The 17,146-nt window shown below is 51.3% G+C and overlaps 1 protein-coding gene across 2 annotated transcripts in view; it reads right to left on the reverse strand.

The window, feature by feature from the left end:
- Window positions 1–17,146, reverse strand: part of ATOH8 (atonal bHLH transcription factor 8) — a 37,480-nt gene that overhangs the window by 6,025 nt on the left and 14,309 nt on the right. The gene's annotated exons all lie outside the window — the stretch shown is intronic.

A 17,146-nucleotide genomic window follows, 5' to 3' on the forward strand; every position in this document is an offset into this window, starting at 1 on the left:
AGGTCAGAGCTGATGGGGAGGCTCTGTGAGAGCTCCACATCCAACCCGAACAGGCAAACAAGTCACAGTCGTTTCTTGACCCAGCCCAGCACACCCCTAATAAGACAGTTCCCAATGCTTCTCTCCTGATTCTTGCAATAACCCTGAACAAACAGCTAAGCAGTTATTTTTGAAGCATAACATCTGTCAGGCACTGCCAACATGCCAGGGAGCTTCCTCCCATCCCCATCACAGAGGGGAGCGGTCCCCACCTCAGGCTCAGAGAAAAGCGTTAGAAGTTGGCAGCATCAGAATCTGAACCCAGATCTGCAGTGTCTATTCTGCCACACAGAGGCCGCTCCTGCTGAAATGGAGGCTAGGGGAGCCGGGGTGGAGCCGAACCACCAGGCTCCAGGGCCTTTGAACCACCACCATCCTGGGGCGGCCAGCTCAGCAGGCAGCCAAGGTGCAAGGCAGAGAGTGGGGTCCAAGGAGGGCAAGGGAGCTGGGCCAGGAGGAGGGCATCTTCTCCAGCTCATAGAGGCTAAGATGGAAAAAGGGAAAAGGCAGAGGAGGGAGCGTCTTGATGTGGTGAGTCCAGGCTCACATTCTCCCAGCCCACTGTGGTGCATGGCTGGCCCCAGCAGGAATCTGCTTTTTGTTACTGAGTCTGAGGAAGAAGATTAAGAAACAGAAAGGAAACCCATGGGGATGGTACTGAGTCTGTGGTCCGTGCGGTGATTTACAGCCCACGTCATCCTGGCGCTGGATGCCTGGGCAGCCATGTCAAGGACAGCCGTGGTCCTTCCTCGTTCAGCCTGCCTGTGGTCTGGGCGGAGGCGTGAAAGGCTGGGCGGCCCCTGGCAACCAGGCCCAGCCCCAGACCTCTATCACACCCTACGGAAGCCACGGCTACCACCCAAGAGCAAGGGAGATGGGATTTCTCTCACCAAGGCCTGACCTGCAATTCTTGACTCTATCCTTTCCTTTGAGTCTACGCTGGACCTGTGTTCCCACCATCCATCTGGACCCAGGAATCCCCAACACATGCACCACCCATCCAAGGAAACCTTATATGAACTAGGGCGTGGTGGGAAGGACACTGGGAGGCCTGGAGTGCGGGGGCCTTCTCTGCGATTAGCCAGCTGTGTGACCTTGGGGAACTCCATCCCTGCGCTTTAATTCCTTCAATTGCATAGCAAGGGGGCTACGTGTGGATCAGTACTTCCCAAAGGGGAGTCCTCCGCAGGACACTAGCCAGTTGAGATGTATCTCAGGAGTTTGGAAAACATCTCAGACCTCAGCCCTATCTTGTACAGTCACCATGTCTGCTAGCATATTACAGGCTCTGGGCAGCTCTCTCTGTGGAGCACACCTGCACCGCCCCCACCCCCTTCCCCGGTGCATTTTCTTGCTTCTCTCTCCTAAGCTCCAAGGGCCCATCTTCTGCCTCTGTATCTTGTTTCCTGAGCCCATGCAGCCCAGCTGGCTCACTTCTTCCACCGTTCATTTTTTCTACCTCTGTGACTATCTAAATAAACTTTTGTTTGTAAAACAAACAAACAAACAAACAAACAAAAAAGACTCTATAAAGTCCTGCAGTAAAGAAATTTCTGTGGCTTGATTTATTGTGTTTTCTGAACTCATTCGATTAATGGTATGATTGTAAGCGCATGGTAAATAGAAGCTTACTTAACCTTCTGGTTAAGTGGGGCTTATTTAAGGCTCCAAAAGAGCCTGGGGGAAGTCTCAATAAAAGGCTTGCAAACCTCAATCAGGGCCCTCTGTGGCCCTCCCTCTAGGTGCCAGCCAAAGACATGAGACCACTTGCAGGAATTTGCTTCTTTCCTGCCTGACTACTACTTGGCCCAGTCCCTCAGCTTTCTAACCCCGAATGCCTAGTGGAGACCCCCGATTGGTCCAGCTTCAATCAGATTTCTTCCCCTGGGCCAATCAGCTCTGACTGAGGAATGAGACAGACTTGCGTGCACCATCCCTTTAGAAGCAGCTATGGGAGGTTGCGTAGGGGCTAAGTGTGCGCACATAATTGAAAATACAGGGCAGGAGGCTGACAAGCATTCCCTGCTGTGACAACTACACCACGGAAACCTGGCAACATCATCCCCGTGTAAGAAACACAGCTGAGGAGGGCCTCTGGCATTCCTCCCACAGGCCCTTCGTGGGTGCTGTTTCTGCTGTGGCCAATGCTGGGTAAGGCTCTTGGCTCATTGTCCTAAGGAACCCCTCTCTCACAGCCCCTCACCATAGAAGACACCTTTCAAACACAGGTTCTGCTGCTAACACAAACTCTGAAAACAACTAGACAAGACAGCCTCTCTAGTCCCTCTCAGCTAATCTGACATGTTGAGTCCAATCGCGGTGGTTTGGTCAGTGTAGTGAAGTAGTGGAGTTTATGACATTCAGAAATCATCTTCTTATTTGTCACTTGTTTGTGGTCAGAACATCAGCTCCACAAGAACAGGTTGTGGTCTGTTTCATTCACTGCTGTAGTCCCTGTGTCTAGAACAGTGCCAGACACACAGCAGCATCTCAATAAATATTTGTTGAATGAGTGAATAAATATGAATAGTTGCAGGGATTTTATTTACTGGAGCTTTTTTCTACCACAGGATATGTTTCCTGTTTTGAATGTAACATTAGAGCATTTCTGTAAATTTGCCTGTGCTTTAGGGGAACTTTTAGTAATTACTGTGAACCCTGGAACAATTTTGCATCCCTTTTAGTTTTTGTTCAGCTCCAGCTTTTTATCCCTAATTATCCCCCCTCTGCTTAGTAAGTTTGCCTCTGGCTTTAAATGGACTGGTTCCTCTCTTGGTCACTCTGTGAGCTGCAGGGTAATTTCACCACATTGGGGGAATTAAAAAAATTGGATCTGCTTTCTAAATTATTTTAATGTTTAAAGTTTTCAGTAACTGATGTCCACTTTACCTACTTAACCATTTTTTGCCTGACCTGTGGTGGCGCAGTGGATAAAGCTTCGACCTGGAAATGCTGAGGTCGCCGGTTCGAAACCCTGGGCTTGCCTGGTCAAGGCACATATGGGAGTTGATGCTTCCAGCTCCTCCCCCATTCTCTCTGTCTCTTCTCTCTCTCTCTGTCTCTCCCTCAACTCTCTAAAAATGAATAAATAAATTAAAAAAAAAAAAAAAAAGTACCTACTTAACCATTTTTCACTATTTTCAAATTAGACATTTTTTCTATATTTAAGTAATTTGGATATAGCCTTCTACCTGCAGAAAAAAGTATCCAATGGGATTCAAATTTGGAAGTTTTGTTTTAATTGGTAAGAGAAGTCAGATTTCAAATGTTATTTTAAAATTAAAATATGAAAGACAAGCAGGGAAGGCACAGGAGAAGTATTTCTCTATATACTATTAAGCATGATTTTACCTTTCACTGTTAAGTATATCAATATGAGGGCTAGAAAGGGGGTGTCATGTCCCTTTCTGAATGCTGAACACTGGGGTTCATTTATCTTGCCACAAAATCAGTAGGTTGTAGGGCCCTAGGCAGGCTGGTTAATCTTTCTGAGTCTCAGTTTCCTCATTTTTAAAACGAGCACCGTGCTTGACCAGGCAGCAGCACAGTGCATAGAGCGTCAGACTGGGATGTGGAGGACCCACGTTCAGAACCCCGAGGTCACAGGTTTGAGTGTGGGTGCATCTGGCTTGAGCATGAGGTCGCTGGTTTGAGCATGGGATCATAGACCTGACCCCATGGTCGCTGGCTTGAGCAAGGGGTCACTCACTCTGCTGTAGCCCCCCAGTCAAGGCACAAATGAGAAAGCAATCAATGTACAACTAAGGTGCCACAACGAAGAAGTGATGCTTCTAATCTCTCTCCTTACTGTCTGTCCCTTTTCGTCTGTCCTTTTTCGTCCCTCTCTCTGTCTCTCTTTGTTTCTTTTACAAAACAATAAAATAAAATGAACATAGTTTAGTACCCACCTTCTAGATCATTTACAAAGAATCAGACAGTGGAGCCATGTCCCTATTGGGGCCTGGAGCACAGTGGAAGCACTGGAACATGCTGGCTCATGTTCTCACATAGAGCTGAGTCCTCAGTTTGACTAACTGGTATTTGAAAACATAGAATAAACAGGCTGAAAGTCTCAAAACAAGTAACCAGAAATAGTTTGATCCAATGTCATCTTGACTGATTTGATTTCAATGAACTCTATTCTTAAAAAAAATACAATTTCTTTTTTTTTGCCTGACCAGGTGGTGGTGTAGTGGATAGAGCATTGACCTGGGACACTGAGGATCCGGGTTCAAATCCCAGAGATCGCTTGCTTGAGTGTGGGTTCATCGGGCTTGAGTGTGGGATCATAGACATGATATCATGGTCGCTGGCTTGAGCCCAAAGTCGCTGGTTTAAAGCACAAGGTTGCTGGCTTGAGCAAGGGGCCACTGGCTCAGATGGTGCCTTCCCACAACCCTGCAAGGCGTGTTGAGAAGCAACTGATGCACAACTAAAGTGATGTAACTACAAATTGATGCTTCTCATCTCTCTCCCTTCCTGCCTCTCTCTCTCTTTCTAAATAAAATAAACACAATTTAAAACTACATATGTCATGTCCATCATCTGATTAAAAAATAACCAAAGTATAGTATATCCATATGATAGAATATTATTTAGCCATAAAAAAAATGAAGTACCAACATACATGATAGAACATGGATAAATCTTGAAAACAGTATGCTAAATGAAAGGAGCCAGACTCAAGAGACCACTTTTTTTTTTAGGTGAGAGGGGAGATAGTGAGGCAGATTCCCATATGCACCCCAACTGGGATCCACCCAGCAACCCCATGTGGGGCTGATGCTCAAATCAACTCAGCTATTTTTAGCACCTGATGCTGATGTACTTAGACCAACCAAGCTATCAGCGCCTGGGGCCACACTAAAACCAACTGAGCCACTGGCTGCGAGAGGGGAAGAGAAAAAGAAGGGGGAGAGGGAGAAGGAGAGAAGCAGATAGTCGCTTTTCCTGTGTGCCCTGACTAGGAATCAAACTCGAGATGTCCATTCGTCGGGCCAACACTCTATCTACCGAGCCACTGGCCAGGGCCATGATCACTTATTATCTGATTCCATTCACATGAAATGTCTATAACAGGGAAATCTATATATAGATTAGTGATTGCCTGGGGCTGGTGGGGGTCTGGGGTAGGAAGTGATAGCTAAAGCACAGGGTTCCTTTTTAGACTGATGAAAATGTTCTGAAATTGACTGTGGTGATGGTTACACATATCTGTGAAAATACTAAAAAACACTGAATTGTACACTTTAAATGGGTGAACTATAATCTTGATATAGCTGTTAAATTTGCATAGGTAGTATATGTTAATTATAGAAAAATTAGAAAATACTGAAGAATGAACAGAAAAAGAGTTTAAATCACCTCAATCCTCCCACTGAGAAAAAAATCACTAACGACACTGGCTGACTGTTTCCCTGTGCTTAGACACGCCTCTCTCGTACTTTATGAAAGTAGAATTATGCTGTGCAGACTGCACTGTAAGCTGGTGTTTGTATTTTCCCTCACAGCCCGTACATCTCTGCACTTGGCGGATCTGCTTCCACATCTCCTCCTAGGCCAGGCTTTGCTGAGCTTATTCTGGGCACAAGCACAGGCTTGGGCTTCCAGTCTCCAACTTCCCAGGGACCTGGAAGCAGGTATGGCTAGCCCACCCCCAGCGCCTCCCGCCCCGCCTGGCCTGGGTGCCACGGGTGACAGGCAGGAAATTTATGAGCAGCGGGAGTTGGCTGTTTTTGCCGAGGGCAGGAACATGGCATGAATCAAGGATCACCCTGTGTCCAGGCTGGGAGGGCCCTCGGAGGTCTCAGGCGTCTGAGAGTTGCAAAGTTATGGCCAGAACCCTTTGCGAGCCAGAAGAATCTGCCTGGGGACCATGAATTGGGAGAAAAATTAATTTACTCAACAAAGATTTATTGAGTTCCTACTGGGTGCCAGCTCTGTGACAGGCACTGGGATTTATAGTCTCTGTCCTGGGACAGCTTATAGTCCGACCGCAGGGGAAAGCAGAAAACCACCACTGCTGGTAAATGCTATGCGTCTCCCATTCTCAGTTCCGCTCCTCAGGCTGCTGACCGGCAGGTGACTGAGCCAGCTGGGGACCTCTGTTCCGCTCCTCAGGCTGCTGAACAGCAGGTGACTGAGCTGGCTGGGGACCCCGGCAGCAGTGTGCGAACAGCTGCCTGGGCTTCTCACAGGCTGCCCTGCTCCACAGGCCCCAGCGCCCCAGGCTGAGGCAGGGGTGGGTCTGGCAAGCCAAAGCCCTCATTTACTGAGGCCAGTGGGTATGTCCACACCTCAGTCAGTCAATGACATGCAGAACTTTCCTACCAGTGAGAAACAACCACCTCGTCAGACAATGTTGAGGGTGAGAGCAGGTAACCCTGGGGATAGCCTCCATCCTCAGATGCTAAGGTGGAGCTAGGTCTCAAGTTTCCCATCCACTCACTGTCCACACACCCCACACCATCCTAGAGCCTTACCTGGAGATACTCCTGCCTACTGGAACGACAGCTCCGGGGGGAGAGGTTCTGTTGGCTGTGTCCCTGCTGCCTCCCCATCCAGGACAGTGAGGGCCAGTCCAATCCAGCTCCCACCTCCAATGCAGGCTGGGGAAACGTGCTTCTGTTCCGAACTCCTGAAGCACTTCATACCAACCCCTCCTACGTCCCTCTGTGCCACGTATTATTATTGGTGCGACTGCACCTTGCTCACCCCACATATCTCCACCAAAGCTTCTGGGAAAAGAGGCCACATCCCTGTCCTCCCAGGCCTGGGAATAGTAGGCAATGACTCGTGCTTAGAGTTCCCATTATGCAGGGGGCCTCGGGCCAGGCACCAAGCAGCACTCCTCACGCAGTCCCTAAGGAGGGGCCCTGCTGTTCTCACTATGCGGACTAGGAAGTGGGGACCTGAGCCATCTCCTCTCTCACCCGAGGTCACACTGCTTAAGATGCAGCAGAGCAAGGCAAACCCCTGGCCCCTGGAAAGTTCAGCTTCTTCACTGGCAAACAGGACTGGCAAGTCACCAAACCATCCACCTAGCCTCCACCTTCCTCAGTTCTAAGAAAATCTCAGCCTCTGTCCCTCGGAGCCTAAGGAAAGGTGGCTGGCCATAAGAGTCCTGGCAGCCCCAGAGCCAGGGCTGGAGCTCACAAGGAGCCCACTAGGCCTGCAAGGGGCAGCCAGAGATGCCACCGCCATGCTGACTCCTTCTTGGGCTGCAGGCCACTCTCTCCGGCTGCCAATCTCTGTTTCTCCCTCCGTGCTCTGCCTGTATGTCTCTGCGCCAACTCTCTCTTGGCCTCTGCTGTGTTTATCTCTCCACGTCCATCAGCCTATCTGTCTTTCTTGGCCCCCACCCCACCCACAGTCCAGGGCACCGTGAGGGTCGAGCTGGCCTGGGTGATGCCTGAGGCCCAGCTGCTGCTGCTTCCCATCTGTTTCCTATCCTGTGATATAGTCCGGTCAATTCCACTTGGCTACCCGCTGCTCTTCCAGATGCAGAAGCTCAAGGAGCCCGTGACCTTGCCCATAGCCAGAGGAGGCGCCCAGGCGGGGGGAGCAGCCAGCTGGGCGGGTAGGTGGGCCAGCCAGGTGAGGAAGGCCCTGCTCCTTCACAGCTCACCGCCCACAACCCCACACACCACACACATGTACACAGCTCAACTGCAGTGTCGAGGGATCCCTCCTCAGGGCTGGGGACAGCTCCCCATCACTCTGCTGCCTCGCTCAGTCCTCCCCTCCCCACTCCTCACCACAGAGTGACAGCAGGAGTGATGGGGCGCCAACTAGACAAGCCAAGTCAAGCCAGAGTGCTGGCCAGCCAGCCTGCGCACAGACCACAGTCTCCCCCCCCCCCCCGGAAGGAGTCTAGCTCTGGACATTTCAGGACCAGTGGTGGCAACAATGGGGCGGCTGGCAGAGGCCACAAGGCTCCTGGACAGCCCAAATAATCATGTGATTTCTGCAAAAAGAGTGTGAAAATGCAGTTTTAAGATGAGAAAAACACCTCCTCCCCAGCCCTTCCCATCATCCCTAAGCCCCTCTTAGACTCTGGGACTAGCACAGCGTTCAGGCAGGAATGGGACGTCTCTGACCAGGGCTCTTTGCTCACAACCACCCTGACCATTAGTGACAAACAATAGTAGCTGCCAGCTGATAAGGAAAAGACCAAGACTTGGAAGAGAAACAACTTTTTTACCCACACTCAAGCATACACACACATGCAAGTGCACAGACACGTATTCTCTCATGCATACGTGGATGTGCAGATGCATACCCACTGACAGGAAGTTCAGCACGGTGCTTAAATGTGCCGCTATGGCATCAGATAGCTTTTGTTTGAATGCTGACTTCCCCATTCTACCAGCTGTGTGACATTGAGCAAGTTACATAACCTCTGTGTGCCTCAGTTTCTTCACCTATAAAATGATAATAATAATAATCTACTGCATGAGAGAGGAGACAGGATAAAAGAACACAATGGCTACAAAGTCAAGCACTCAGCATTAGGCAGCCCTAGGTCAGAGCACACATGTGTGTGTCTGTGTTTACATGTCTGTCTTTCCCCCATCTGCCTGTCAGCTCCTCAAGGCAGGAGCTGTGACTCCACTTCAGATTGTGAGGGCCCTACTTGGTACTAGGCACAGAGGAGTTACCCATTAGCTATTGTGGAAGACAGCTAGAAACACCTTATTTCCTTATGCTTCCATTCATATGGCAAATATTTTCTGAGTTTTAGACCAAGCCAGGCTCCGTTCACAGCCCAGGGGATCCTGCAGTGAGCAAAACAGACAAGGAGCCCTGCCCTCCCCGCTGACATCCTAGGAGGAGCAGCTCCTATGCAGAAGCAAGTTTCCTTAAAGAAAGGAAGCCTCTTGTTTTCTGTGCCAAACAGCTTGGGCAGGTCCTTTCCCAATTACTAATGCACTTCCCTGCATTCTCAGCCAGATGTTACTGGATGTACTTTAGTTTCCTCTTGACAACTCAGGGTCAAGCCCAGAAATGTCAGTCTAAATAAGACTCCCCAGGTTCTTGAAGCTTCTGGGGCCCTTTGTCCCGACACTAACTGGTCTCAAGCCTCTTGGCTCTTCTCAGTCTCTGGCGTTGCTCCTTTTGTTTTTCTGTTTCTTCCCAGATGATTAAGCCACTGGCTGTCCTTCGGGGTGCTGTCAATGTACCTGCTGCAGAAGCTGGCCTCCCACTTCAGCGGGTTGTGTTCGGCTGCTCTGATCTGAGACACCAGAGTCGAGCTTGTAAGAAATGACTGCAATAAGTAGGCTCCAAAGAAGGTCCAGACCAGGCTCTGCTGTGAGCTTTTATGCACAGCCTTTGTGTCATTTAGCTCTGTGTTCCAAAGGGCGGGGCCTTTGTTTTGTTCTCCAAAGGACCTAGCACCTAGAACAATGCTTGGCACATAGCAAACACTCAAAACTATTCATTCTTACATAAGTGTTCATGGCCTTCATGCTTTCTTCATCTTGTTCTGCTCATGTAACTAAAGAGACTGAACAAGTGAAGAGTCACTGTGTGTATGTGTAGACGGGTGGGTTTGCACATAACCACGCAGGCTGCCCAGCCACATCCCGTGCATGTGTGGTTGTGGCAAGAGTGCATCACTGTCATGAAGGGGCCAGTGGTTCTCAGCAAAGCTGTGTAGCTATTCTACATTTTCTAGGTGGACTCAAAGGGATGCCCCCCGACCATGGGCCACCTGCCTGGCTCTGCCATGCCTGCCCCCTGGGGAAGACAGGTAAGTTCTGAAACCCTCAGAGACCTTCAGTCATCTCTCAGTGTGTACTCCCTTCTTACCTGGACAGGAGCTCAGCCCCCAGAGGAGGCCCTCCATCTGATCCTGACAAACGGTGCCTGTAAACGCGCCAGCACACCTATGCAGGTGTGTACACCACACACATGTGGCAGACAGCAGAGGGACTGACCCAGTGTCCTCTGCCTGGCAATGAAATCAAGTCCCTGGTGGGCAGCCGTCTGGTACCCACTCTCTAAGTCACTGGGTGGGGAGGGTACACTCGGGACCCTCTACCAACAGTGTCCTCCAGGAACCCCCTGAACTGGGCCGTGCTTCTAGCTGACAAACCCTTTCATGGTCATTGTTTCCTTGAACTCACCTCACTCACGGACATTTTTATCTGTGTTTTACAAGGGAAGTGGAACTTGGAGAAAGCAAGTGCCTGGGGTTACAAAGCTCACGAGTGGCTGGGCTGGGATGCAGACCCACGTTTCCCAGCTCCGGGACCCACACCGCCAGACACCCCTGCAGCTCACACCTTCCCCTTGCGGGGAGCAGAGGACTGTGGCCGTCTGGATTCGGAAGCATGTACTTCATGGGGCCGGATGAGCCTGCCTGGGCCCCATCTAGCCCCACCAACTGTGTGACTTGGGTGACTTCACCTCTCTGGGTCCTAGCCTCTTCATCCGTCCCCATGGTTGGTGATGTGGCCCTCAGGAGGCTGCTGCAGGGCTCAAGAGAATAAAGGGCATGAAAGGGCTCTGCAAACAGTGAAGCACCTTGGAGGGGAACTAGGTTGCCTGCCAGGTTCTCTGAACCTCAATCAACAGAAAATGGGGCCCAGTCACTCGGCAGGACTGCAGTGAGGAGTGGGCAAACTTATGAAGTAGGGTTTTGTCATTACGATTCCAGTTATGATACTGGTTAGCCCCACTGGGAAGAAAATCAGTTAACTTGTCACAAATCAGGGTCAACCCTCAGGGATGAGCCCTGTGACTGTGTACCCACTGTCTTCCCAACTGAAAGACCCTCATGTCTTTCTCAGTTTCAGGAGGAGCACCCCTTGTTTCATGGAAGGTAGGGGATGTCTGGGCAGGACTAACTGAACAAGTAAAGAGAAGGGTTCTTTGAGGTAAGGCCCCCACCTGCGTTGGAGGCAATGTGAGTGAGGATGAAGCGCCTGTGCTGTGGCAGCCACTGTGCAGCCATGAGATGAGGATCCAAAGCCTGCAGCCCCGACATCACCAGAACCTTGGAGCCCAGGAAGCAGCCTCCTTCCTTCAGGTTTCTGAACTGTGAAAAGCAGGGGCCTCTGTTGGTTTAAGCTATGGCTTGAGGACTTTCTGCGATATTAAGTGCAAAGCCTTCCACGCTAATTCAAAGGAGAAAAGGCAAAAGCTCCACAAAAAGAGATCAGGGGGAGCCCTGGCCTTCATCTGGTTCTGTCCTGAAGCCCCTAGTTCATCTTTCCCTAGAGACTTTGCCTTCGGCACAGGAATATCCAGCCCCACAGGTGTGGATTTTAGTTGAAGGAAGAGTGTGTAATTATTTTGGGGCCTACTATGAGGCAGGAGTTGGGACACAAGATGAAAAGGCTCACAGTCTAGCTCAAGAGGCAAGCACCAAATAAACATTGTGCAACTAACATAGTATATTGGTTATAGCTCATAACATCATGTAACATATCACCTACAAATATAATATGATGATATAAAATGAACTCTAATATATCACAATAGAGTATCTCATAATAGAACATTTTATATCATTACCTCATTGTATATCATATGATGATGCTTTCCTGGATTAGACTGCACACACCCGTGTTGAGGGCAGTGATGTGGCCAGGCCAGGGGCCCTGAGAGGAGGCTGGGGCAGGGTCAGAGAGGGCTTCCAGGAGGAGCTGAGCTTTCCAGAATGATCAGGAGTTAGCCAGACAGAGGGGAGAAGAGCATGCCAGACAGCAGGTGGCATGAGCACAGAGGTCATAAATAGCCCCTTTGGGCAAGGAGTGCCATGTTGCTGGAGTGTAAATTGGGACACAGAGAATGACCAGCTGGAGCCAGGTAACTTGAGGGGGAGGGTCAGGTGTGCCATAAGGGTGTCCAGCCTCTACCGTTGGCCTGTGGAGAGCCCCTGAAGGTCCTGAGCAGAGAAGTGAGGCAGTGAGACCTGGCTTTCAGCAGACCTCCTGGGAGGGGCTCAGTGGGGACAGAGACTGAACAGGGGAGCACTGGGCACTGGGCCAGGCCCGAGGGGGCTGTGAGTTCGGGACAGAGTGGAGGGCCTTGATGGAGGAATGATTTCTACATTGCCTTCTAAAATAGTAGTTGTACTAGGATCTCAAGAAAGGCAAGGATTTGAATTCCCCCTAGAACCAGCTTTCTGGTTCCCTGGGACAGGTGGGAAGGGTAGGAGCTACTCCAGGACGGACAGGGAACCGACACATGCCGGCGCCCCTCTGTTCCAGGCCTCCCGCTGTGCTGGGTGCAGGGGCTTAGGCTGGGCAATGGGCAGGGCAGACCCAGTCACCCCTGTCTTCCTGCCTCCCCCCTTTTCCTCTGGAAGCAATTTCTGGTCACTGGGCCAGCTCCACATCATCGCCAGGAGCCTGGGCCAGTCGCCACTCCTCCTCCCCAGGTCTTCCTCGCCTTCTGCCTCCCGAAGATCAGACCCAGGCAGGAGGGAGGAGCTCACAGAACAAGTCCACATCCTTTTGTGCCATTGATCCCTACACAGACCTGGAAGGCAGGGTGGGCATCTCCCAGGTAACGCCCGTAAGCAAGGCCATCCAGTCACACAGCCTGTGGGGCAGAGCTGAGACTTGTTTCAGAGTCTAGACCCAGACCCTGCCCAGCAAGGCCACAGTGGGGACGGTGGATCTCACTGGCCTGCACTGAGCCCTTCAGATTAATAGCCCTAAAATGTCAATAAACATAAATATTTGGTCCTGCTGGACCTGCCATCTCTCCAGCTGAAACTGGAGGAAAGGAGGGAGGATTGCAAGAGGAACGAAGCACAGGTCTGAGTGAAGTGTCACCGAAATGCACAAATACCCTGCAAAGCTCAGAATTTTTGCTGGTGAAAAACTGGCCACCCACAGCAGCATGGATGACAGGCTTTGTCCACTGCTGGGGTGAGGGGCTGCCGGAGCTTCTGGGTCTAACAGAACAGGGTGGGGGGGCAGGCAGTGTAAACGGGGGAGGGGAATTCAGAAAGTAAAGGGGAAACCCCAGTCCCCAGCCCGTCCTGTGCTTACCCCCACACATCATATCTCCGCCATCTGACACATGGAAAACATCTCACCTCCACCTGTCAGCCCCAGGCCTAACTTTCAGCTCCTCTTTCAGGGTCCAGGGGAGTCCCCCTGCCTGCCAGCCCTGCCTCAGCACCCATGAGCCCCCAGCAGGCCACCTGGTGACTGCTCCCAGGAGGTGCCCAGATTCCAGGCAAACATCTCCCAGAAGTTTTTGGCAGCAGCGGCAGCCAGTTCTTTAAAAAGGTTTCGTGTCATACTGCAGTCAGCTGAGGAGCCCCAGTCCTGAGCTGGGTATCAATACCACTGTTTTCCCAAAGCATCTGTGTGGCGCTCTGATGAGTTAGCGGGAGTCTCCATGCTACCTCTGCCCCCCCACCCCCCCCCACCGCATGGACACTGTTCTCATCTTTACAACTGTGTTCATTTCTACTGAACACTCTGATGGGCCTGGGCCATGCCCATGCTGTCCCTCCCAGGCACCTTTTTCTCGCTTGTCCCCTTGAGTTGAGGTTTTATCAAATCAGTCACTTCCAACCATCCCCAATTCTAACAGTTTTAAAAGAAAAAAAAAAAAAGTTCGGCAGCATCCAGGGGAACTAATTAGGTGGCCTTTAGGCACCTTAGAGGAAGAAAAGTCACGATTGGTGTAAGAAGAGGAAGAAACAACATTAAAAGAAAACAAGTGGGAACAAAATAAAAACCAGAGATAAAAAGTCAAGAGAAAACAGCGGCGCCTGAGAAACAAGAATTCCAGCCGCCAACTTTTACGGCGTCCAGCCCTGTTATTCATAAGCGAGTTTCCTCTCTCACAAAGGACCTTTTGCACGGTTTTCCCTGCTGCCTCCAAACCAGCTGCTCGCGCTGTTGTATCCTGAGTGATGATGAGGCTCTGAAAGGGTTTTTTGGGAACAGATGGCCAGGGGAGAGCTGGGGAATGTGCCAGCAGAGGGCTGGGCGGGCTGCCAAAGCCTGCGGTGACTGAGTGCTTGGGCTTCCAGCTCGCGTGCTTTCCCTGCCCTCTGCCCTCCGTGGCGCCAGCAGGCCTTCCCAGAGAGAGCTCGGAACATCTGGAGTCTGGGGCTGCCAGGAGGGGGGGGCCGCAGCGGCGGCGGGCGGGGGACCCTCTGTTCCAGCGGAGCTCCCATGGACTCACCACCAGGCCCGCCTCGCAGAACAGCTAATCAAAACCACAGCGCCCTGAATGGGAACCAGGCGCGCTCCCAGCTGCAGCCAGAGGCCGCCAGGCGACTTAACCCGGTGTCAGCCCTTGCGGGCGGGCGGGCGGCGCAGTGTGGGCTGACGACACCCCCTAGCCCACCGCACCCCATACCACCCCAGCACCACCACCACTAGCGGGCTAGGGCTATTGGCTCTCCGCAGCTTAATGAAGCCTCCATGTGCTGCAGCCTGGCTGCTTACATAAGAATTGTTGCTCTGGGCAAGGCCCTGCCCCTGGCATTTGCTGGGCACCTCCTGGGCACAGGCCACCCTGCTGGGCAGTGTGTAAGCTTCAGGGCCGGACAGGCCTCAGGAGCTGAAGAGCGCAAACTTTGGAACCAAGAGACCCAGACTGAAAACAGCTCCCCTACTTCTAGTCACACGGCCTCGGGCAAGTGCCTTTCTCTTGGCCTCAGTTTCCCCTCTGTGCTATGGGGGAAAGGGTTAGTGTAATAAGGGGTAGAGATAATGTATGTGAGGTGCCCAGCACACAGTGGATACTCACCACACAGTCAGTGCAATTGCTGGTGGTAATCTGTTTATTACCTTCATTACTGTGTACAATGCCATACATGTTTTGTGTTGGGGGGTTTTTTTTGGTATAAGTCCATGAACTTTTAGACGCCAAGGGATTTCTGGTTTGGCTGTATGCTTGACCCTGTTCAAAGGTTCAAGATGGGTTTGCCATGAAGTGCTAAAGAGGGAGGAGTCCCCAACTCAGAACTACTTGCCCTCACCGGCATTCTGACTGGTTATTCATCCAGCCAGCCCTGGGAGCTGTCTTTTTCTGAGATGTTCCTTCCTGGGGTTCCATATGAGGTTATCTTGTAGCTGTAAATTTATGAGATTTCTTTTCTGGCACTCACTGAGAAAATGCCAGCCCTTTCCCATAAGGGAGGGATCTTGTTTAATCCTTCCAGCAAGGTGCCAAGGAAAGTATATAGGCTCTCACTTTAGAGGTGAAAGAACTGGGGATCAGAGAGGTTAAGTAACATGCCCAAGGTCACACAGCGAGGAAGTGCCAGGATGAGGATGCAAATGCAGGTCTCCAGCCCCAAAGCTCTACACTTCACTTACTTCATGGTCTTACCAAGGGTCTCCTGTTATATATTTCTGTGCCTTAAGGCTGAATGATGGCACACAGAGAACTGAAAAGAACTGCAATGTTCTCTCATCTTAACTGCCACCTACACAGACCCTCTTTCTCAGGTTCCAGAAGGGAAGTCAGCGCAGCCACTGCAGGGGTTTCCAGAGGGGCCACCTGGCTGGAGAGCAGGGACTCTCAGGGGGTTCTCTGAAGAGTCTCCACATTCCAAGAGTAGTCATCAGAGCATTAGAGGGCCCCCCAAGTCTCTGTGACTTCCTGAGCATGAGTGGTTCTTGTTCACTATGCCCAAGACCCCAAGTTTTCATCCTTACACAGCATGTTGGGGAGAAGAGTGGGATCTGTGAGTACATGTCAGGAGGGGAGCAATATGAAAAAGGAGAGAGGGGGAGGGGTGAAAATGTGAAAGGAGAGGGGAAAGCAGCACCCCAGCCTTACCCCACGTCGAGACCACCCAGGAACATCAGAGGGGAGCAACAGAGCCGGCTCTGAGCTCACCTGTGAGGACCCCCAGCCAACGATCCCTGCAGCCCAGTCCCTGCCAGACTTGTGGACTCACGGTGTCAAACTGAGAGGAGAAACAGCAGCTGAGAGGACACTCCGTGTTAGAACAAACAGCTGGTGACAAACGTCTGTGTAATTGGAATGCCAGAAAAAATAAATTGCATCCATTTTTACAACAAGAAGGAAATTTAATGGTGATTTCCCACCCACTCCCCTTTTCCCCAACAGAGATGGAGTCTGTGGACTTTGAAAGCAAATGGTATTTAACTCAATAACTTGGCCAGAGATGAGGAAACAGAATGTCCTCTCACCCAGCACACTTCCCTTACGGTGGGCAGACAGGAAGCAGTTAGAGCCCCGACACACCTCTCTTACTGGCTGGGTGACCCTGGGCAACTGCCTCGGGCTCTCAGCCTTGCTTTCTTTATCTGTACAGTGGGACGGCACCAGCAGCAACCTCGCTGCGCTGGCAGGAGAGGTAAGTGAAGTTACATGTCAGAAACACTAAGCACCATGTCGGGCACACGATCCAGGCTCTGAGCACGTCGGGTGTTCTCAGTGTCCTCAGGGCACATTGCATTGGGGTCCCACAGTCTTTGAGAGTGACTTTTCAGACCTGTGTACAATGCCTGTGATGGGCAGAGGGCAAGTGAGAGTAACACATTTCATTATTTAGACAGAAAAAGGGGCAGAGGTGACCTCTGCTCAGAAGTCTAACTGGAAAGGGCCTTAGAAATCACTTTCAGTGATAGCTCACCTTACAGAAGTGGAGACTGAGAAGACCCTAATGAGGGTGACTAGGTACATGGCCAGTGGGGAAAGAGCCAGGACAGTGGGCACAAAAGGCCCTGCACACAGGAGGCTGGATCCAGCCAGAGCAGGAGTGCCGAGATTCTGCCTCGCACACTCAGAAAGAGCAGGTGCCACTGGGTCTTACTGGAGGTCTGGCTCCAGCCACCCAGACAGTAAGGAGCCAACTGGAACACCCTCAGTTCCCAATGACCCCCCAACCCAAAACCAACGTGCCACCTCAGCTTGTCCCCAGCACTGAAGCTGCAGAAGTCGGCACAAAAGACATTCTTCCAAATAGGAACCAGGCACCTTCAGACTTGCCGTCACCAAGGAAAGCCTCCCCTGCCCAGAAGTCAGCAGGAACAGGAAGACACGGGTTGGAGGGAGCTGCACTAGCATCACGCCTCCTCTGACTCCAGGTCACCCCAGCATGAGGAGCAACCTCTGGCCTTGCAGAGCCAGCCTTCCCTGACTATGC

This window comes from Saccopteryx leptura, chromosome 3, assembly GCF_036850995.1.
Source record: "Saccopteryx leptura isolate mSacLep1 chromosome 3, mSacLep1_pri_phased_curated, whole genome shotgun sequence".
Lineage (NCBI taxonomy): Eukaryota > Metazoa > Chordata > Mammalia > Chiroptera > Emballonuridae > Saccopteryx > Saccopteryx leptura.